The following is a 23,403-nucleotide window of genomic DNA, read 5'->3' on the forward strand; positions in this document are numbered from 1 at the left end:
CCTCTTTGGTTTTTACTCTTCAGATTTTGAAACTGAAAAAAATGGCACCAAAATTGGTAAGGGTACCTTCAAACCCTCTTCTCCATTTCTAGGATGAACTAGGAGGAACTGAGGGTTTTACTTGTTACTCCTGTTTCTTCACACATCCTCTCCCTTAAGACGCCGCTAGGCGCCTTACCTTCCAGCCCCTTGGCGTGTTCATGAATGACAGGGAACTCACCTACGTGGGTAATGAGTGTCGGGGAGGGGTTGTCATTTATATGACAACGGGATAGGAAGTCTGCCACTACATTGGTGTGGCCAGGCCTAAATTCAATATGGAAATGAAAAGGTTGTAGGGTGAGAGCCCACCCGGTGATCCAGGCGTTGTCAGTTTGTGTGGTCTGTAGCCACTTTAATGGGGCGTGATCAGTAATTAGGGTGAAGGTGCGGCCCAGGAGGTAGTACCAGAAATATTTTACTCCCCATTTGATGGCCAAACACTCGGTCTCAATTGTAGCGTACCTTTGCTTCTGGGGATTCAGTTTCTTGCTGGCATAGGCGATTGGGCACTCCACACCCTCGGTCTCTTGTGTTAACACCACTCCCACGATGTGATTACAAGCATCAGTCTGCAAGATGAACGGACATGTAAAGTCGGGTGTTTGAAGGACCATGTCATTACATAAAGCTTGTTGTGTTTTCCAAAAAGCTTCCAAACATTCCATATTCCAGCTTATCGGTCCATTACCCCTTCCCTTTAATAAATCAGTTAATGAGGCTGTTACTGCCGCGAAATGAGGAATGAACCGGCAATCATAACTGGCTAGTCCTGGGAAAATTCGCATTTGTTTCCTTGTTTGGGGTGGTGAGTAGCCCCGAATGGCTTCTATTTTGTCTGTGAGAGGGCGAATACATCCTTGGCCTACCATAAAGCTCAAATATTTGGTTTCAGCTTTCCCTAAGGCACATTTTTGTGGATTTGCTGTTAGACCGGTCAGTCTTAATTCTTGAAGAACTGCCCAAAGGGCCTTCAAATGTTGTTCCCATCCATCCGCATAAATTATAATATTGTCTATATATGCTGTGGCATATTGCTGATGCGGTGCTGAGACCCAATCAGTTAATCTTTGGAATGTTGCTGCAGCTCCGTGTAGGCCAAATGGCATACGTTTAAACTTGTACAGTTCCCAAGGGGTTCCAAAAATGGTTTTCGCTTGGTCTTACGTTCAGACAGGAACCTGCCAATAACCCTTAGTTAGATCCAAGGTAGATATGAATTTGGCCCTTCCAACTCTCTGCAATAATGCGCTTATTTGCGGCATGGGGAAAGCGTCAAATTTTGATATTGTGTTTAGCTTTCTGAAGTCTACACATAATTGGAGCAAACCGTCTTGTTTGGGTACAGCTACTAATGGACTACACCAAGGACTATAAGACACTATTATAATTCACAGAGCCAACACCTTGTCAATCTCTGTTTTTATTACATCATACGGATGATAGGGGATCCTCCTCCATTTTTCTCTTACCACTCTTCCTTCAGGAGCGATAATTTTGTGCTCTATCCCTTTAGCACATCCTGGAATTTCGTTAAACACGTCTCCAAATTCATTTATTAGGAGCCTTAAATGTTCTTGTTGCTCTATTGTCAATTGATCTCCTAAACATACCTCTTTACTAGTTTCCTGTCCTTTTGGTAATGTGGTCGTTTTATTTCCTGACTCTGACTGTTCTCCTATGTGGGTCCCCAGTAGACATTCGGGTCCATGCCAGGGTTTCAACAAATTGACTTGAAAAATTTCTCTTTTTCGTATCCGGGGCGTAAGATTTCATAATTGACTGGGCCAACCTACCTGATTATCTCAAACGGTCCTTGCCAACAAGTTAAAAATTTACTCGTTGCACTAGGCAGGAGTACTAAAACTTTTTGTCCTTCCCGTAATTCTCTTTGTTGAGTCCTCTTATTGTAATTGACCTTTTGTCTCTCTTGTGCTTGTTTGAGATGGTCTTGGGCTACCTCCCCTGCTCTCTGTAGCCTTTTCCTCAGCTCTTGGATGTATTCTGTTGGTTGTTTCCCTGTTGGTTCCCCTTTCTCCCATCCCTCCCGTGCTATGTCTAACAGGCTCCGTGGCTTGTGTCCATATATCAGCTCGAATGGAGAAAACCCAAGGGAAGACTGAGGGACTTCCCTTACTGCAATTAACAGTGGTGGTACTAATAAATCCCACTTTCTTGGGTCTTCTTGAGCGCATCGGCGTAACATATTTTTGAGCGTTCCGTTAAACCTTTCTACCAACCCGTTTGTTTGGGGATGATATACGGCCATGCGCAAGTGCTGTATCTTGAGTACCTGGCATATGCTTCTCATTACATGGGACATGAAGTTCATCCCTTGGTCTGTGATTATTTCATTAGGTATACCCACTCTCGATACCCACTTAAGCAATTCCTCCGCTACCCGCAGTCCTGTAACTGTACAAAGCGGGATTGCTTCAGGGAACCTCGTGGCATAGTCTGTCATGACTACTATGAATTGATGACCCATCGAACTTTTTGGTAGTGGCCCTATTACATCTAGTGCTATTCAGGAAAACAGTTGTTCCGCTACCTCATTATTGACTCCAAGATGAACATGAGCTGCCAATGCCAGACCGCAGCCAGCAAGGCCAGCCATACTTTGTCATGCATCCAAAGGTGCATCTCAAGCCAGTCCAGAAAAGTGATACTCCCCCTCTATGCAACTTTAGTCAGGCCACAGTTGGAGTACTGCATCCAGTTCCGGGTGCCGTACTTCAAAAGGGATGTGGCCAGCCTGGAGAGGGTTCAGAGGAGGGCTGCCCGCTTGGTGAGAGGGCAGCAGAACAGGCCCTAAGAGGAGAGACTGAAGGACCTGAACCTGTTCAGCCTCAGCAAGAGGAGGCTGAGGGGGGATGTGGTGGCTGCCTACAAACTCATCAGGGGAGATCAACAGCAAATAGGCAGAGCCCTTTTCTCCCCAGCACCACCTGGGGTGACAAGAACAGTGGTAATAAGCTGATAGAGAATAGGTTTAGGTTAGAGATCAGAAGGCAATATTTTACAGTTAGGGTGGCCAAAATCTGGAACCAACTTCCCAGGGAAGTGGTCCTCGTCCCTACCTTGGACAACTCCAAGAGGAGGTTGGTTGATCACCTGTCTGGGGTCTTGTGAACCCAGCATTCATTCCTGCCTGTGGCAGGGGGTCAGGCTAGATGATCTGTTCAGGTCCCTCCTGACCCTAGCTACTATGATACTATGATACCTGCATTGAAAGTAGAGGAGCTCAAGGTGGTTTTTGTAGGCTGACACACTGGCAATTAGGGCAAGCTCGACAGAAGTCTTCTACTTGCTCATAGAGTCGGGGCCAGAAACACCACTTAGTCAGTCTAGCCTCCATTTTAGTTTTCCCCATGTGTCCTTCCAAGGGGTTCATATGGGCCAATTTCAATAATGAGTTTCTATACACCTGAGGAATCAGAAGTTGTGGTATCTCTACTCCATCAGGGTGGCCCGCTTTAATTCTATACAATAAACCCTTCCTTAGTTCGTATCTGGGCAATGCACAACACCGATCAGGGCATATTACCTTTTTGTCTCGTTTGGCCAATTCTGACTGCATGATGGCTTGGAACAGATCTTCTCCCTCTGGGGCTTCCTTGAAATGGGCATTGCCTGCCAAACTTGCCAGATTGAATCTATCTGATTTAGATGGATTTTCAGACTCTTCTCCCAACAAGCCCATCTGCTTTTCCTCTTGTATTCCCCATGTATCCAACACCTGGTAAACTTCCATCCAATCTCGGCCTGATATCATCGGGTAGGGCAGATCTTTGGCTAGCCTGATAGGCATTTCCCTCACAACCTCTAATACTTCCACCCAATATCTCCTCCATGGATATACTGATGGTTGCCCATGCATACAAATCATCTTCACCGCATCTGCTCTCGGGGCCCAATCTCTCGGAGCTAGGTCTCCCCTAACTAAGGTCTGTGCACAACCGGTGTCCATGATGGCTTGTATCTTCTTCCCGCCTACCCAAGCTCAAATTGTTGGTTTATCCTTTGGCCTTTCCCCGCCTGGTTTTCCCATGCTACAGTCCATCATCTCTAGCTGACCATTGTCTCTCTGTACATTACGTTGTATCCTAGCCTCCAATGAAGTATTTCCAGTTGAATCTGGTGAGGCACGTTTGTACCATCTCTTGCCATGTGTCCTATCTGTCCGCACCAGAAACACACTATTGTGGATTGTCTTGCCTCCTGGACCTCTTTATGATCTGTCTTGGGTGATACATGGGTTACCCTTCCTTTTATACCATGTTCTCAGTTAGTCTCCTTGTGCACTGTCAAAATCTTTGGATAATCTCAGAGCCTCTACTGACAATTTCGGGTGGTGGCAATGTACCCACCGCTGGGTACCTTCATCCAGATCCATTAAAAACTGTTCTAGCAAAATCTGGTCACATAGATCCACTTTTGACACCTGTAGGAGTCTCAATGACTTCTCTAATAAGTCTGCCAGATGTTGAAGTAAGATCTAAGGTGTCTTATACTCTGTCTGCTTCTTCATTCGGAAGGATTGATGATATCTCTCAGGATTGATATCCAAACGATACATAATTTCCTTTTTTACTGTGTCATAGTCGACTGCTTCGCCTCATGGCATAGCTCAATAGGCGGCCTGGGCTCTTCCTATCAGTAAGAAACCCAATTGGCCGGCCCATCGACTCTGATCCAAACTGGCGGCCAATGCTGCTCGTTCAAAGCTCTCTAAAAAGGCTTCCAGGTTGTCCTGTGGAGTCATGTTGGGAACCTTCAAATCTACTTGATTCTATTGAGTCCATGCTTGTTGAAGCCACTTTTCTTTGAGAGCAATTTGTCAAGCTGCTTGCTGTTGTTGTTTTTGTTGTAGCAACTGGCTCACCAGATGTAGTGTCTGCTGGAGAGGTTCGGGACTTCCCATTGTGCTGGGCTGCATTTCCATGTGTTCCTTATGACTTAGGCTGTTGTCGAAGTTCCGGGCCAATGCACCACTTGTGGGGGGGTTACATCTAACCTGATGCAGTATTCTTGCCTTTCTTCCTTCTGATTGCACAGTTTGGGCTAATAATGGTATTGACTGACTCTCGCCTCCCATGTCTGGATTATTATCCGATGTTATAAGCTGGGAGGTATTATTGGTTATCTACCCCAATAAAATCAGGCAATCTGTAGTGGGGAAGGGGATCTTCTTGAGTTATTAATTTAGTTTTTTGTGGTTCTTGTATAGTACCGCTAGTACCGACTGTCAAGTTAAAATCACAGTCTTACTTAGTTTGGCTTAACAGTGTCCTTTATTGATACCTTCTAGAACTTACATCCATCACTAAGTGGTTACGTGTTTACATCAATTAAATATCAGTATCAACTTAAATGGAATCCAACTTGGATAAGATCTTACTTTAATTGTGTTACTGTTTCTCTAACTCTTTTTAGTACATGTGTTTTATATCCTCCCATGTTTAGTCTTTTTAATTCCTCCTTATTTCTCTGGGCGTGGTCTCTCTTCCTGAGGACCAGCAGCGCCCGCTCTCAATTTCCTCTTCTTTTCTGTTTTTTTTTTCTCCTTGTGTTCGCTAGGCTTGCTACATAGCCCCGCTAAATAAACAACAACAACAACAACAAAACCTCCAACCCCAGTCACTTCCCAACGGGATCAGGGTCCCTCCACCCCTTTCTCTCCCCTCTGGGGAAATCACCTCCTTAGATTCTTCGTTGGTGGCTCTCTTTCAAACTGGCTCTGCTCGTCACCCTAACTCTCTCTTAAGTCTGACTTCGCGGGGTCTTTTCCTCCCAGTTTCTCCTCTCTGAGCCTCTCTCCTCCTCTTCTCGCATCCGTCTCATTTCGGCCCCGACCCTTTTTGCCACGGGGCGTTTGATCCTCACCAAACAGCTGCTCCTGAATCTCAGCACTCCTTTGGTTCTCCCCTCGTCTTTTTCGGTCCCCATTCCTGCCGTGAGGGTTTTACTTGTTACTCCTGTTTCTTCACACATGTCAACACACAGTTTTATAAATATAGTTTATCGACTAACACTTGTGTTTTCTTAAAAAGTTATACTATTGCATCCCTATGACCACACAGCTGTTCATAAAAGCCCAGTACTGAAATTCTTCTTTTGCAAAACTTACATAGTTGTCATTAGATGTCTGACCAAGTTTGGACTACAGAATTTGCCCTGGAAATTTCAGCAAGGTTTTAAAAATATTCCTTCTTAATGTAATACCCCATATATCTTAATGATACAAATTGTAGCAAAGTAACCTAGCAGGTTATTTAATTCATCAGTCAGCAATTTTCACAGCTGTGGGCCCAAACAATCCATCTTGGGTCTGGGGGGGGCTAGTGTTCTGACCCAGCTGCAACTTTGGCTTTTCCCTGCTGCTGGTTTTCCCTGTTCCCCATGTGCAGTGTGGAGGAAGTGCTGCTGGAATACAGCCAAAGCCCCTCACTGATAGCTCTGCAGCCCAGACCCAGTGGCTCTGAAGATGGTATATTGCAGACCCTGGATCTGGTCCAACCCCTTGCTCAAGATAGGATCACACGTGACTAAACCTTCCCAGCCAAGTGTTTGTCTGGCCTGCTTATGAAAATTTCCAGGGATGGAAATTCCACAACCTCTCTGGGTAGCCTTTTTCTGTACTTGATTGTAACTTAAAGGGAAGTTGACGCTGCTAGGAACTGGAATGAAAAAGGTTAATTGGTGTTTGATCTATGTATAATTTGTTATCAAGATGAGGTGTGCGTCAGTGCAGTGACTAAAGTGTGACTCCTTATAGTTCAAATCTAACCAAGCCAGCATTAAGTCCAAAACACTGGAGCCTCTTTTTAACAGGTGTAGCTCACCATGTGAGAGAACAAATTTAATCTATATCACCCACCGGCCATGCTCTGACAATATTCTATTTACATATAAGAAGAAGGACAGTTGAAGGGAAGGTATTTTGCAATAACTAGTCAAGAATAAATATTGTGGTATAGCTATGTTGGTAAATTTCCAAGCATAGAAGTGGAACTCCCTATAAGTTACTTTTGAAAGTGGGACTTTGGTACTAACTCACATCACTACTTTTGAAAATATTATCCTTAATTAATTGCCTTTTTGTTGCTCCCCTCTGCTGGGTACAGTTATAGATATGGTGACCATATTATTTTTAAGGAAATCCAGGACACTTTCAAGTGAAGGCAGAGTGGCATGGTGCACCAAACAGGCAGGCAGGCAGGTACTACTGCTGCTGCTGCTCTGAGGGACCAAGGCAAGTGGACTGGGGTGGTGCCCAGCCCAGCCCAGCCTTCCCCCTGCCTCCAGCTGCTGCTCAGGAGGAGTTGGGCTGGACAAATGTGGGCAGGGTGATATCTGCTTGTGCACAGCAGCAGTGGTTCCTGCCCTCCCACCTGCCTGGCACACCATGCTGCTCCACTCCCCTGCCAGACTGAACCCCTGACTACCTGTCTCCTCCTACAGCAACACTACTTATTGGGGGGTATGGTGGGGGGGCACCAAAATACAAATTCACCCAGGGTGCCATTTTCCTTCAGGCTGGCTCTGCTGGTGCAGAATCATGCACAGTAGTCAATAGAAAAAGAAGGGATCATGTTTGGTGGTCAATTCTCAGACTTCTGTTTCAATTTTCACCAACTGGCTGGGACAGCCTACAAAATCTAGAATTCTTCCAGCCAAACCAGGACGTATGATCACCCTATAGAGCATGCTTTGCTGTTTGGAATACTCCTAAGATCCCAAATTGTGATACTTAAATCCATGATTAGGTACCAAAGCATGGTTTTTTTGAAAGCCCATAGCAGATTTAGCACAAATCCTATTAAGGTAGGACTTTTATTGGTTTTATGGGTATAAAGAGTTGTCACCAAATGAAGCAGGTCAGGTGTGGTGGGATACATCTTGGCATAGCTGATTCACTTCATTGGATGAAGTACATGTTGCCCTTTGTCTTGCCTGTTGATCCTGTGGGACAACTGGTGTTCCCTGCTATCAGAAACATGCTCAGCTTTCTCCTTGACTTTGCTTACAGAAACATGCCCCAGAGCATCTCTCGGATGTGTCTCTGTAAGAAGGGAAATTCCTCAGGTGTACAGGCTTGGGCCCATCAAACTCAGGGAGTGCCTGCCCAATACAACTACAGCTTGAGTGCAGGCCATAAAGCTAACAGATATCTGATGCAATAAATCAGCAGAAACTATTACCACCTTTGTTGCACCCACAAATTTGGGCATTTGTGATACAACAGATGGTATAGACATCTATTTGCTTTTCCTTTGTACCACCATAAAACTTGTTATGACAGCACAAAGGCAATGTCTATTTTTAGAAGGTACTTCAGAAATCCCACATTTTGGGATTAAGTGTAGGTTTAGGGCAGGGGTCAGCAACCCCTGGCATGAGTGCCGATCATGGCATGCAAGGCCATTTTGCTCGGCACACCACTGCCAGCCTGGGCTCTAAGCAGCAGCTGCCAGCCACGGAGCCCTTGCTGCTCCCAGCAGGTGGCTGGGAGGCTGCAAGCCCTGCTGCATGCAAACCAGGCTCCTTGGACCGGCTGCAGCCGGGAGGCGGCAAACAGCTGCTTCGGGCTCCGGCATGTCGGCACTCCAGCACCTTCTAAGGTAGATAGTGTGTTTTTTTTGGTACTCCAGCCAAAAAACGTTGCCTACCCCTGGTTTAGGGTCTAATTTTAGGCTTCTTTTGAAACTGCTGGCTGCAAACTGCATATGAAAGCATTAATGTTTGAGTCTCAAAGTATCCTATATACCTGTGTCCACGTAAGGGATCTTCTACGTACTGATCTCCTGCATTTGGCTTTTAAAGAGAGGATGTTTCCTCCAATCTTTCCTCCCTTGAGCTCTATGGAAGCCCCTATACAAGGAAGGAGTTACATGGAGCTTGGAAGGAGAGGAACAAGGTATGGCTATGTCCATGTGGAAATCATATAGTTGGGAATGGTACAAGTTTCCCCTGGTTGCCTTCCATCCCAGGACCCTAACCACAGCTTAAACTGAGAAACTATATAGCATTCAGCCATTGACCTCTACAGGGGCTGTGTAAAGAGCAGCACAAAGGTGAGAGTCCCACAGTTGGGCCCCATATCCACAAGGTTCAGACCACCTCTCTCATCTGAGCTCCAGGAACTTTTGGACAAGATATCCTCCTGAAATCCTTTCCATCCAGGGAATAGGTAGTAAGAAACAAGGTGGGGGGACTGCTATGGAGTTTTCCAGCCTCCCTGACCTCTTTCTGCAGAGAAATCCACATGGTGTGCATATTGATAATTTTACATCATTCCTATGTTGTTTCTCTTTCCTTGTAATTTGACTTTAGTGTTTGTCTTTCTTTTTCCTTTATGCCAGTTTCATTACTAAACTACTAAAACCATGTCTTCATCTTGAGGATGTCACTTGTAAGTTTGGCTACTTAAAACAAACTTGTTTCCTCTAATTGCAATTAGTTCAAGCAGCAGAGACTGACATAACATTGTGCTGCAATTTTTCTATGGCTAAAACTGTGTTTAAGAACAATAGTGGAATAAAAGTTTTGAGAGCACAAATCAGCTCCTTACCTGAGACTCATACAGCAACCGGGATATCTGACCCTGATGCACAATCTTCTCCTGGGACACCTGTTGCCATTGGAATTGGAGGCAAATTTAATTTTTGTATTTCCAGACTGGGTCCTTACTTTTTGCCTTCTAGCTGTCTATATTCAGAAACTCTTGCCAATTGTGCTGCTATTGCTTTTGGACAAACATTCTGGGGAACAGGCAGTTCTTTGTATACACATGAAATTTTGTTTTGGATGAATATCTAGAGAAGAAACAAACTTAACTCTCCATCCAATCAAGCAAACAGCAAGGAAAGTGCATCATGGAAATTCAGCAGCACATATGAGGTTGAGATTTCAGTGGCTGTCTTTAAGATTCAGAACTTTGAGTAGAATGTTGAAAGTTCCTCAAATCATTGCATTTATTTAATCTACATGAATTTGTTGATATTTAATGTCAGTATTTATGATTCTCCTTACTGTTTTTAGTATACAATAAAGAGTATGAAGCAGGGAAAATGGCAAACACTTTGGATCAACTGATTAAATTCAGAAGACTCAGAGAAACCATTTGAAACATGACACAGAGCACAGGTTTAATTTATTATGATTTGAAGTCATAGCCAATCCTTTGAATTAGAAGAGAAATCAGACCTTAAAGTTTAGTGAAAAAGTTTTACATTGCATTAGTAAAAATGCTGTACAGAAACGGTTAACCTTTCTCCTGGATTGGTAATGAAGAAGTTTCGTGAAGGAATCCTGTTCATCTTCCATCAGGAAACAGTATGGAGTGGTAATTAATTGTGACCTTTAGAATTAATTAAAACAAAGCATTTAAGGTGAAAGGAGTGCACCTTGAGTCAAAAGTGCAGTAAATTAATTAATGCCTCAGGAAGATAGTACTGTCAGGGAAGTACTATCTTATGCTGGGGTAATTTACTGTGATGAAATGCACATGTAGACACTGACCACCCTGGGCACAAATTGTGCCCAGTCAGCCCAGTGATATCGGGGCCAGACTCTTGCCACCTAGCCGCATGGCTCTGCACTTTCAGCACCCTTGTGCCCCAACCAGTCCCTCTGCTGCCTGATACCCCTACCCGGAGCCCAGGGCTGAGCAGCTGTGGTGTAAATTTCTCCACTCCAGCTCAAAGTGCTGCCGTCCCAGATCCATGTGTAGATTCTGTGCCCAGGAGTAGTTGATTCCAGCTCAAAAACTCCAGCATTTGTTGCTTTGAATTAATTGCACATGTAGATGCACCCACAGTCCTCAAAATAAACATTCCTGTAGTAACGTGCATATAGGGAAATCACTGCAGGTCCCCATAGATTTAGTTCATCTAGAATTGATGCAGTTTACCCCTTTTGAAATAGTTGCAAGTTTTAGCACAGGCACTCCATAAATACACTTTTAAGCAGCACTTCTGTACCTACTTGTGTATAGTACAAACTGGATGCATCTATAAGAGACATTTACTGTGCAGTTGACTAATTAACTGCACAGTAAATGTCTCAGCATCTACACTTGCACCCTTATTAAGGCACACAAAACTTAAACTCCACAGCAGGATAGTACTTGTAAATACAAGTACTACCCTGCTGCAGTTTTTCCATGCTCAGTAGTGCACTTGTAGACATTGACCCAGCTGGCTGGAGCATAAGGGTGCTTCAGTACAGGGGCTGCCTGCTGGTTAGCCCCGCAATGAAACACCCTTGTGACCCAGCCAATCCCTCTGCAGCATATTGAGTCTGGTCAGAGCAACTCCAGGCTGGCAGGCTGACCCCCTTAGGTCCCATGCCAGCCAGGGCTGCTGTAACCTGGCTAAATGTGCAGCAGTCCAGGTACACATGCAGACACACACCCAGCAGCAGTAAGCTCTAAAGCAATAAGCTCTGAAGTAAGCTCTGTAGCAGTAAACTCTGAAGTAAGCTCCAGAGCTTATGGCTGCACATTAATAGGCACATGTAGACACATCCACTATGCATATTAATCCAAAGCCAAACAGCTCATGATTTACTACATAGTTCATTGGGTTAGGCCCCAGTAGAGACAACAGCATTTCAAACCATGGTAACTCCATAGTTTAGCACTGCTCAGTATGTGTGGGTACTCCAGATATGCCCCTCCATGTGCTAGCCCCCACTCATGACTGGAACTAGGGGTTCTTGACATAAGTCCTGGGATCCTCCAAAAATTTATATGCAGGTCAGGTGCAGGGCAACCTAGTCCAGCTTCATCTTGTGGAGGGCAAAGTTACATTAATCATATGCAACAGGCTGAGATAGGGGGCAATACCTATAAAGACTGCAATACCTATAAAGACGAATATACCTCCTCTGCTCGTGTTTCTACGGAGACAGTTAGACGGGCCAAAGCTACCATGGAGCTGAGGATGGCATCCCAAGTAAAGGACAACAAGAAATTGTTTTTTAGATATATAGGGAGTAAAAGGAAGGCCCAGGGAGGAATAGGACCCCTGCTAAATGGGCAGAAGCAATTGGTGACGGACAGGGGGGACAAGGCTGAACTCCTCAACGAGTTCTTTGCCTCAGTGTTCCTAAGCGAGGGGCACGACAAGTCTCTCACTGGGATAGTAGAGAGGCAGCAGCAAGGCGCCAGACTTCCATACATAGACCCTGAGATGGTGCAGAGTCACTTGGAAGAACTGGATGCCTTTAAGTCGGCAGGCCCGGATGAGCTCCATCCGAGGGTGCTGAAGGCACTGGCTGACGTCATTGCAGAGCCACTGGCGGGAATATTCGAACGCTCATGGCGCACGGGCCAAGTCCCAGAGGACTGGAAAAGGGCCAATGTGGTCCCCATTTTCAAGAAGGGGAGGAAGGAGGACCCGGGCAACTATAGGCCAGTCAATCTCACCTCCATCCTTGGCAAAGTCTTTGAAAAAATTATCAAGGCTCACATATGCGAGAGCCCAGCAGGACAAATTATGCTGAGGGGAAACCAGCATGGGTTTGTGGTGGGCAGATCGCGCCTGACCAATCTAGTCTCTTTTTATGACCAGGTTATGAAACGCCTGGACACAGGGGGAGGGGTGGATGTCGTATACTTAGACTACAGGAAGGCCTTCGATATGGTATCCCACCCCATACTGGTGAACAAGTTAAGAGGCTGTGACTTGGATGACTACACAGTCCAGTGGGTGGCGAATTGGCTAGAGGGTCGCACCCAGAGAGTCGTGGTGGATGGGTTGGCTTCGACCTGGAAGGGTGTGGGCAGTGGGGTCCCGCAGGGCTTGGTCCTGGGACCCCGATACTCTTTAATGTCTTCATCAGCGACTTGGACGAGGGAGTGAAATGTACTCTGTCCAAGTTTGCAGATGACACAAAGCTATGGGGAGAAGTGGACACACTGGAGGGCAGGGAACAGCTGCAAGCAGACCTGGACAGGTTAGACAAGTGGGCAGAAAACAACAGAATGCAGTTCAACACGGAGAAATGCAAAGTTTTCCTCGGGAGGAAAAATGTCTAGCATACCTACTGCCTAGGAAATGACCTGCTGGGTGGCACGGAAGTGGAAAGGGACCTTGGAGTCCTAGCGGACTCCAAGATGAACATGAGTCGGCAGTGTGACGAAGCCATCAGAAAAGCCAATGGCACTTTATCATGCATCAGCAGGTGCATGACGAATAGGTCCAAGGAGGTGATACTTCCCCTCTATCGGGCACTGGTCAGACCGCAGTTGGAATACTGCGTGCAATTCTGGATGCTGCAATTCAAGAAGGATGTGGATAACCTGGAGAGGGTCCAGAGAAGGGTCACTCATATGGTTAAGGGCTTGCAGACCAAGCCCTACGAGGAGAGACTAGAGAAACTGGACCTTTTCAGCCTCCGCAAGAGAAGGTTGAGAGGCGACCTTGTGGCTGCCTATAAGTTCATCACGGGGGCACAGAAGGGAATTGGTGAGTATTTATTCACCAAGGCGCCCCTGGGGGTTACAAGAAATAATGGCCACAAGCTAGCAGAGAGCAGATTTAGATTGGACATTAGGAAGAACTTCTTCACAGTTCGAGTGGCCAAGGTCTGGAACGGGCTCCCAAGGGAGGTGGTGCTCTCCCCTACCCTGGGGGTCTTCAAGAGGAGGTTAGATGAGTATCTAGCTGGGGTCATCTAGACCCAGCACTCTTTCCTGCCTATGCAGGGGGTTGGACTCGATGATCTGTTGAGGTCCCTTCCGACCCTAACATCTATGAATCTATGAGTCTATGAATAGGGGGATTCTGGGTAAGCTGTTTGGAGCCCTATTTGGTGATGTTTGCCAGACATTTAAGGCATTTAAATGGAAAAGAAAGCTGCAGCTCAGTTGTGGCAATAAAGAGGAAATAGAAATGTATTCATTAGAGTGGTTCACCATAACTTTGAAAAGAGTCATCACTGTGGGGGACTAAGCATAATTGACATTGCCATATATTGTATCTAGATATATTATATTAATCTGTGCTTTGTGCAGTCTTGAGGGCCATGTGTATTTTCTTCTGTGGCTCCAGATGGGAAAAGGTTGCCCAGAAGACCCTGTACAAGGACAAGAGGGCTGGGGGCAGGGGTATGCCAGACAACCTTCTGTTCCTTTGGGCCAAGTATGTGAGCATGATCTCCAAGCTGGCGACGGACACAGAAGCCAAAACCACTTGCCTCGTGAGGTACTTCCTAAGGCACTGGGGGGTATTCACCCTGTCTAGCCATAGACCGTGGATCACTGTGGTTCTACAAGACCCTGAACCAGTGCCACAGTGTGTGCAGCCTGCAGAACACGGGTCTGGCAAGCATGAGAAACCACAGGAAGATCCAGGAGATGGTGAGACTAAGGGACACCACATCGCCCGTGGACCTACTCCCACATGCCAGGCCGTGTGGGAGCACATCCACCACAAGGAGCTGCACAAAGATCACAAGGACCTGAACTGGCTCATAGCCCACCAAGCTCTACCAGTGAGGGCCCAGAGACATAGAGAGGGGCAGTTGGGGAGACCCAGCTGCCCATGGCCCAACTGCTATGAGGCCACAGAGACAATTGGCTACCTCTTCCGGCTCTGCACCTGCACCAAGGAGGTATGGAAAAGGGTGAAACAGCTCTGTGAAGCGGTGACTTTTGTCAGCTGGCTAACCAGCAAAGCAGCAGTGTACGGGCACCTCACCAAACATCAAGGGAGCCTGTCACCCCATTTCGACCTGTTTGCATCCTGTGTCAGGAGCACCCTGTGGAAGGCCAGGAACCTCCTGCTGTACAGACAAATGGACATAGAGGTAGTGGGCTGTGTAAAAATAGCACTGAGAGAACTCCAGACCTACTACCAGAAATCGGTAGCAGAGGATGGAGAAGACACGTCCAAAGTCACCTGGCACAAAGACATGTGGCACAGGATCATCCAACCCCCCCCCTCACCCCACCCCAAGTGAAGAGGGGGGCAAAGGCAGTGAAAGGGACAAGTGGAACAGAGGACAGTGACAGCTACAGCAGCAGTGGGTACTCCAGCAGGAGCTGGAGCAACAACAATGGAGAGGGCACTTGAACTGAGTATGTGACCCTGCAAGTGGGGCAAGGGTGGAAAGGAAGGATGGGCTGGTCTGAGGGACCAGCATGGACTTAGCCGTTTTGTGTGTGTTGTGCACGTTGCGAATATTGTAACGGGTTCAGGCCTTTGTATGGGTATGGGTGCAGTTTTTGTAATGGGAAAGGTTTTATCCTGTTGTGGTGTAATAGGTAGAGTGTAGATATATGGACTGGCCGACGCCAACATCTTAAGGGATAGCCAGCACAGATTTGTTGCGGGTAGGTCTTGCTTGACCAATCTCATTTCCTTCTACGACCAGGTGACCTATCACCTGGACAAGGGAGAAGAGATTGATGTCATATATCTTGACTTCAAAAAAGCCTTTGACCTGGTTTCCCATAATCACCTCTTAGAGAAACTGGCCAATTGTGGCCTTGGGTCCTCCACGATCCACTGGCTGGAAAACTGGCTCCGGGGTCGGATCCAGAGGGTAGTAATTGATGGAAGTCACTCATCGTGGTGTCCAGTGACCAGTGGTGTCCCCCAAGGCTCTGTCCTTGGACCCATACTGTTCAACATCTTCATTAATGATGTGGACACTGGAGTCAGAAGTGGACTGGCCAAGTTCGCTGATGACACCAAACTTTGGGGAAAAGCATCCACACCAGAAGACAGGCGGGTGATCCAGGCTGACCTGGACAGGCTCAGCAAGTGGGCGGACGAGAATCTGATGGTGTTCAATGCCGATAAATGCAAGGTTCTCCACCTTGGGAAGAAAAACCCGCAGCATCCTTATAGGCTCAGCAGTGCTATGTTGGCCAACACTATGCAAAAAAGAGACTTGGGGGTCATCATTGACCACAAGATGAACATGAGCCTGCAGTGCGATGCTGCGGCTAGTAAAGTGACCAAAACGCTGGCTTGCATCCATAGATGCTTCTCAAGCAAATCCCGGGACGTCATTCTCCCCCTGTACTCGGCCTTAGTGAGGCCGCAGCTGGAGTACTGCATCCAGTTTTGGGCTCCACAATTCAAAAAGGATGTGGAGAAGCTTGAGAGAGTCCAGAGGAGAGCCATGCGCATGATCAGAGGTCAGGGAAGCAGACCCTACGATGACAGGCTGAGAACCCTGGGGCTCTTTAGCGTGGAAAAGCGCAGGCTCAGGGGTGATTTGATGGCCACCTATAAGTTTATCAGGGGTGACCACCAGTATCTGGGGGAACGTTTGTTCACCAGAGCGCCCCAAGGGATGACGACTAGGTCAAATGGTCATAAACTACTACAAGACCGTTTCAGGCTGGACATAAGGAAGAATTTCTTTACTGTCCGAGCCCCCAAGGTCTGGAACAGCCTGCCACCGGAGGTGGTTCAAGCGCCCACATTGAACACCTTCAAGAACAAACTGGATGCTCATCTTGCTGGGATCCTATGAACCCGGCTGACTTCCTGCCCTTTGGGCAGGGGGCTGGACTCGATGATCTTCCAAGGTCCCTTCCAGCCCTAATGTCTATGAAATATATAAACCTATGTATAGAGAGACATACATTTTTTTTGTTTTGTTGCGTTTTGTTTTTTTGTAATAAAAGTGGCAGTATTGTAGCCAGTGAGGTTGCCTGCTTACCTGGCAGGGGAAAAACCATGACCACTAAGGTGGTTTTCCTAGTTGCTGGGGATAACCACTTTTCAGGGGTGCACTGATTTTTTGGGCCAATACCGATGGCTGATTTTTAAGGCGCTATATATGCCTGTATTGATCTGATTACTCATATGTGACCCAGCTGCTTCTGGCTGGAAGTCTGCTGTGGGGGAAGAGGCAAGGGGGGAGGGAAGGGTTGTGGGGGGGCAGATCAAGGCCCCCCATGGTGAGGGAGGGAGTGGGGCAGGGGCATGCACTGTCCAGCTGGGGTGGGGCGGGGCAGGGCAGGGTGTGGGATGGAGCCATGAGTGGCTCATCCAGGGGCCATGGGGGGGGGTGGCTCTCATCCCTATGTGTGCCCCAGGAGGTCATGGGGGGGGCATGTGTGCCCCTGGATTTGTGCATGGGGTAAGGGCCGGCTGCCGCTGTGGGCTGGGGCCAGGGCTGTCCAGGTTCTTCCTGGTGGGGGGCTGGGCCAGGCTGCACTCGGGGTGGCAGCACTGGGAGAGGGGCCACGGTGGGGTTGCTGCAGCCATCCCAAAATTTGCTGCAACACCCCCAATCCCCACTCCCAGTGCCACCGCCCCGAGCACAGCCCAGCCCAGCCCCCTGCCAGGAAGAGCCTGGCAAAGCCCCAGCCCACAGCATGCCCTCACCCCATGCATATATCTGGGGTCACATGTCCCCTATGCCCTCCCAAGGTGCATGCCAGCCCCAGCCCCACTCCCTCCCTTACTGCTGGGACCTCAATCTGCAACCTCCCACATCCGTCCCACACCTTTCCCCTTCCCCCACAACATGCTTACCAACCAGATGCTGCCGGGCTGTGCTCCTGGCCACCTGCATGCAGTGCTGCGGCTGTGTGCATGCACAGGTGCATTTATTGGTAACATTATCGGCCACATCAGTCAAAAAAAGCAGATTGCCAATAATGTCAATTTTCCTTATATTGGTGCGGATCCAATAGGAGACCATGTATCGGTACACCCCTACCACTTCTTTGGCAAGGGGTAGTACCTGGGCAGAGGTAATGTATAGTTGACCTCCCACTTTCTCTTCCAGTGGGAAGATCTTGGCTTTACTGCCACTTTATGGAAATGGGAGACTCCTCCCTAGCTTGCTCCTATGGCTGAGGTCAAGTGAAACTTGGGGACATCCGAACCCCAAACCTCTGGGTTTGGGCCTGCATGTAGGACACCTGCCAAAAGATTTGGAAACATCTTTAGCCTCAGGCAGGGGTGAAGGATGCTGGTCAGTAGTAGGGCCATATATGGTTCTTGAATGACTTACAGATTTGGAATTGATTTGGCTGATTTGACTAGGAACATAAAAAGTTTTCCTAAAAAAATAAAAAAAATAAAAATAAAAATAAAATGTTTGCATGAGGAGCACCCTGTGGAAAGCCAAGAACCTTCTTATGTACAGGCACATGGACTTAGAGGTGGTGGACTGTGTTAAAATGGTTCTGAGTGAACTCTAGTCCTACTACCAGAAATCAGTAGCAGAGGACGGCAGAGACACAGCCAAAGCCACCTGCTAGAGAGACACTTGGCACAGGATCTTCCAATCCCCCCCACCCCCCCAAGTGGGGAAGTGGACTGTGGCAGTGAAGAGGATGCCAAGATGACCAGATCCGAGACTTTCAATCCTGTAACCAGGGTAGGTGTCACGGCAGGGTCCTATAGGAGGGCCGTGATCTCCTTAAGGCCCTCTCTCCATGCCAATTCGGCCCAAGGGCACCCTCAATTCCCACCCACCACGTCTTTGCTGTTTAATATATGTTGGGAGGCTGCCTTATGACTCCCTGGGCACAGATAGCTGGGACCTCTGTCCCCGTTTGTTCCCGGACCCCCTGGGGGTCTCCCGGTATGATGGGTGCTCCCCAGGCACCCTAGCCTTATGGGCTACGTGTGGCTCCTACCAACCCCTAATACCACGCCCCAAGCCTTGCAGATGGGATAGACTTTGTCCGGTCAAAATACACATCCGCTTTCTTGGGTCCTCCTCTGTAATCTAGCCCGCTCTAGGGCCTTCCCCGTAGGTCTCTATGCTAGCGCCCCTTCCTGGGCTCTCACTGTGCCCACTCCGGGCTCTCTCTAATACAGTGCCCCTCACTGGGACTCTTAGTAACACTGCCCCTCTCTTTGGGACTATTGAGGCCCACTCTCGGCCTTCTCTAAAATAATCTAGTCCACTTTGGGACGTCCTCTTGAGCCACTGGTCTTTTAGGCCCACCGCACTACTAACCTCTCGTTGGCCGGGCGCACTGTGCTGCTATCCCCTCTTCCTGGAGACCACCGCAGCACCGCCCTTCTCTGGGGTGCTGTGCTGCTAACCCCTTTGGTCTGGGTCCACTACAGCACCCTGCCCCTGTCCTGGGTTTTGCCGTAGTGCTAGCCTATTACCGGGCTCTCAAACATTGCCCCTCTTGGGCCTCACAATGGTCCCCCTTCTCTGGGACCTTCCGGGCCCCGCTGGGCTCCTTAATAATACTGCCCCCTGTTTGGGGCTCTCTACGCCCAGCCTGGGCTTCCTAATAAAAATCGCCCCTCTCTTGGGACTTGCTGTGCCCACACTGGGCTCTTTAAATGCCCCTCTCTGGGCTGGGGTCTACACCCCCGCAAGTTGCGCCCCTCACTGGCGCTAGGGCCCCCACACCACTGTGGGTCCCTTTGAGGATAATGCACCCTCTTGGCGCTAGGGCCCCCCCACACCTCTGGGGTCCCTACAAGGCCTCCTCCAACCTCTATAGCCTCACCCAAACCACCGGTATAATACAAAGCCTGAACATAAACTCGAGCCTCCTGGCTATAACTCAAACATAAGGCACTAGGCCATAACAACATAAGCCTCCTGGCTGTAACCCAATATCATTGCTCCAGCCTCTGGAGCTCTCGCCAGCTATATTTGCTGTTAGGCTTTTTCTCCCATCTTAACTGCAGGAGCTCCTGCCCCTCTGGCTGCTGGCAGGAAACTGCTAGCCTGGCCTTGACTAGGCTTTATAGGAGCCAGGCCCTGCCTCCTACAGGCAGCTGACTCTTATTAGTTGCCCTGGCAACCCACAGCTGTACTCATTATCATGGCTAGGGCTTTTCCCCAGCAGTTTTCCCCTCTCTAGGAGTGGGGTGGTGAGGTGCGCTGTGACAGTAGGGATTAAGGTACTGTGGTTTCAGGTGTAGGACACCAATGGGTTTTTGCGCAGGTGCGCAGTTCCATGGGTGTATATATTGTAACGGGTTCTGGAGGCTAGCAGGCTTTTGCTTAGGTGCACAGGTCTGTGGGTGCATATATTGTAATGGGTTTATAGTTTTCTTTTTGGTGTGTGACTTTAAAATGTAGATATATGTAACCTTGTATATATATTTAGCCAATACAGGCCATGTGTTTTATAGTCATGCTCAGTGTTGGCTGCATGTAATCAATTCCACAGTTGGTTTCCATTGTTGAGCATGTGCTGCTTCTGGCAGCAGTTTAATGAGGTTTCCTTGTATGTAAATACAAGACAAGCTTTTTTCCTCCCATGTTGATTAAGGAATAAACCTTATAATATTATATTCTAGTAAATACAGTAAGTTATTTCTGAGACCTGAGAAAGGGCACTTGGTGCTTGAAAGCTTGTCTAAAAGCCTTCCCACCTATACCATTGGTCCAATAAAAGATATCATACAAAATCCTTACTTCTCATACATTTCCTGGACCAGCACTGCTACAATAACACTCAACTTGGAAGATATCACAATCAGCCATGTGTGTCATCAAACCTGCACAACATGAAGAAACAAGAAGCCAGGCTACACATTGATATCTACTTCCTAAACTTGTATAACAGACATAACACCACCCCAGAAGACTTGCTACCTGCAACCTCTGGCCAACATACGCAACTACAAATATGCAATACAACTCTGCAGGAGAAGCTTGTAAAAACTGAGAAGCCATTTTCTTTGCCTAATCTATTCCACAGGAGACCAATTTAAGCAGGACACACTTACAAACTAAGAGATATAAACCCAAAGAAATACTTTGTCACTATGGAACAGATGCAAAATATAATCAAATCCTGTTATACAATAGTTGCAAGTAAAGCTGTGCTCACTTATTCCTCACTTTTCCACTCTAGGAAATATTCATGTGCTCTCAAAGAGACACAAAAACGTAACCTTGGCAGACCCATTATATCAAACTGTGGTATCCTAACTAAATACCTATCAGGGTTCATAAACAAAAAAAACAAAAAACTGTCCTTAAACCACTTGTCACTCAAAGAGCAAGTTTTCTACAGGACACAACAGATTTTCTTAACAAGATCTGAAACCGCCCCAAGAAAGCCATACTAGCAACTCTGGATGTCACCAGCATCCCACCCCATGAAAGCACAGCTGCCTGTCTGGAATACCTACAAGAGCATGCACCACAGTCAGATTTAAAAGCACAAACACATAGCACAAACCATCCAGGTCATCCTCATCCACAAAAACATTACTTTCAATAACCACCAATTCCTCCAAAACATAGGCATGGGGTCAAAGAGTCCCTCCCTTCCCCCTACAGTATCCCAACCTCCTCAAAATCCATCTGAAAGAGGAATTTTTAGAAAAGTGTGTCAAACTTCACTTTACCTGTACTGCATAGATAATATGTTCATCATCTGGACTGAACACCTGGAATACATTTATTCACTTCCATCACTGAGTTGAGAACTACCACCCCTCAATCAAATTCTCTCTAGAATACTCTTACACCAACTTCAACTTTCTGGATACTACAATCCACATCCAGGATAGCCAACAAAACACTGTATACCAAACACTTATGGACCACCAGATTTAAGTCCACAAAACCAGCAACCACCCAAGACACACCAAGAAAACTGTAAGCAAGTCAGACCCTCAGATACATTCTCCTCAGAACAGGTGGGGTGGTGTGTGATGCCCACATCACCAATCTGAAAAATGTGTTTACTCAGCAAGGATATTCCAGAAGAGAAATAGATCGCATCTTTGAATGAGCCACATAAACACTCTGCAATAGCCTGCTACAATACCAAAGAACCCCCAGTCCATTGACCATACTCCCTTGGTTGTTACATGCCATCCCGCTTGTCACGGACTGGGGTCCCCAGAGGTGGCTGTGATACTCCTAGAGCCTCTTGACCGTGCCAATTCGGCCCAATGAGCACCCTCTTTCTCACCCGCCATGTCTTGTTGGTAATAATTATGAATAGGGAGGCTGCCCTCAAGTTTACATTGGGCATGGTCCTGCTGGACCCCCCTTGACCATGTGGGTTCTCAGATCCCTTTTGGGTCCTGCTCAAAAATGGATGTCTTGGGACACCCTTAGCCTTATGAGCTAGATGCATGGCTCCAAACTGCCCCTTTACCACGCCCCAAGCCTCGCAGATGGCATTCACAGTGTCCCTCCAAGGCCTTAGCTTCACTTGGCCTCAAGTCATTACTGGGCTCTCCACAGCCCTGTCTCTCTCTCTCTCTGCACCCCTCGGTGCTGGGCTCTCCGCAGCCCTGTCTCTCTCTCTGCACCCCTCAGTGCTGGGCTCTCCGCAGCCCTGTCTCTCTCTCTCTCCCTCTGCGCCCCTCGGTGCTGGGCGCTCCGCAGCCCTGTCTCTCTCTCTGCACCCCTCAGTGCTGGGCCCTCCGCAGCCCTGTCTCTCTCTCCCTCTGTGCCCCTTGGTGCTGGGCTTTCCACAGCCCTGTCTCTCTCTCTCTCTCCCTCTGCGCCCCTTGGTGCTGGGCTCTCTGCAGCCCTGTCTCTCTCTCTGCACCCCCACTGGCACTGGGGTCCATGCACCCTGGATTCTGTGCCCACACTGGTGCTGGGGTTCCCATACTGTAGTGGCCCTCCAGTGAGGCCTCCTCCTTCCCCAATAGCCTCAGCCCATTCCACCAGTCTACAAACAGAAATCAAAATACAAGCTCCTGGGCTATAACATAATGCAAGCAGCTCAGGGTGTTCTCTGTCCCTTTAAATGAATCACCCTTCCCCCAGCACAACAGGCCTTGTAGGCCAGGGTCTGGTGAGCTCCTGCAATCCCTTAACCTTACCAGCAGCAGGAGATGGGCCATCAAGCCTCTTCCATTAGCTTCCTCTAGGAGAGCTCCTTCCCCTTTAGCTGCTGGCAGAGAACTTCCCCTCTAGCCCCAGCCCTGGGTTTTATATATGCCCCAGGCCCTGCCTCTTCCAGTCAGCTGACTGCCTGCAGGTGCTGGCTAATGCCCTCATTCCTGCTGCCATGGTAAGTTGCAGCTGAGGGGTTCCTGGCTGACTGCTAGGGCTCTCTCCCTAGCAGTTTCAGCCCTTAAAGGAGCAGGCACCTTAGTGCCCTGCGACACCACAATGGAACCTGTGAGAACTGGGGTTGGAAACCTTTTACTTACTGTGGGCCACCCATTACAAACCAGCTGGAACTACAGGCTGCCCAACCATCACTATGCCCCAGTTGTTCCTGCTCCATGTACTACATAGATAATATTTTATAGTAGAGAGGTGATCTCTTGCCCCTCTTCCTGCCATGCAGCCTCTTCTGAAAAATGTGGTGAGGGACAATTTAGAGTGGCAAATTTAGTGAGCAGAGGCTGAAGTGCTGGAGTAGAGAGCAGTCCTCTGCATGAAATTGGTGCTGTGATCAGAATCACATGGAGTTCCCCT

At 47.9% G+C, this 23,403-nt stretch overlaps 1 long non-coding RNA gene across 1 annotated transcript; it reads right to left on the bottom strand.

The window, feature by feature from the left end:
* Positions 1 to 4,990: 4,990 nt before the first annotated feature.
* Positions 4,991 to 22,866, bottom strand: LOC132249369 (uncharacterized). Its single transcript, XR_009460838.1, has 3 exons — positions 22,800 to 22,866; positions 9,614 to 9,673; positions 4,991 to 5,990 (listed from the first exon to the last, which is right to left on the bottom strand). It is a non-coding gene; the product is annotated as an uncharacterized LOC132249369 (long non-coding RNA).
* Positions 22,867 to 23,403: the final 537 nt, after the last annotated feature.

The sequence above is a fragment of the Alligator mississippiensis genome, chromosome 3, assembly GCF_030867095.1.
Source record: "Alligator mississippiensis isolate rAllMis1 chromosome 3, rAllMis1, whole genome shotgun sequence".
In the NCBI taxonomy this organism is placed as follows: domain Eukaryota; kingdom Metazoa; phylum Chordata; order Crocodylia; family Alligatoridae; genus Alligator; species Alligator mississippiensis.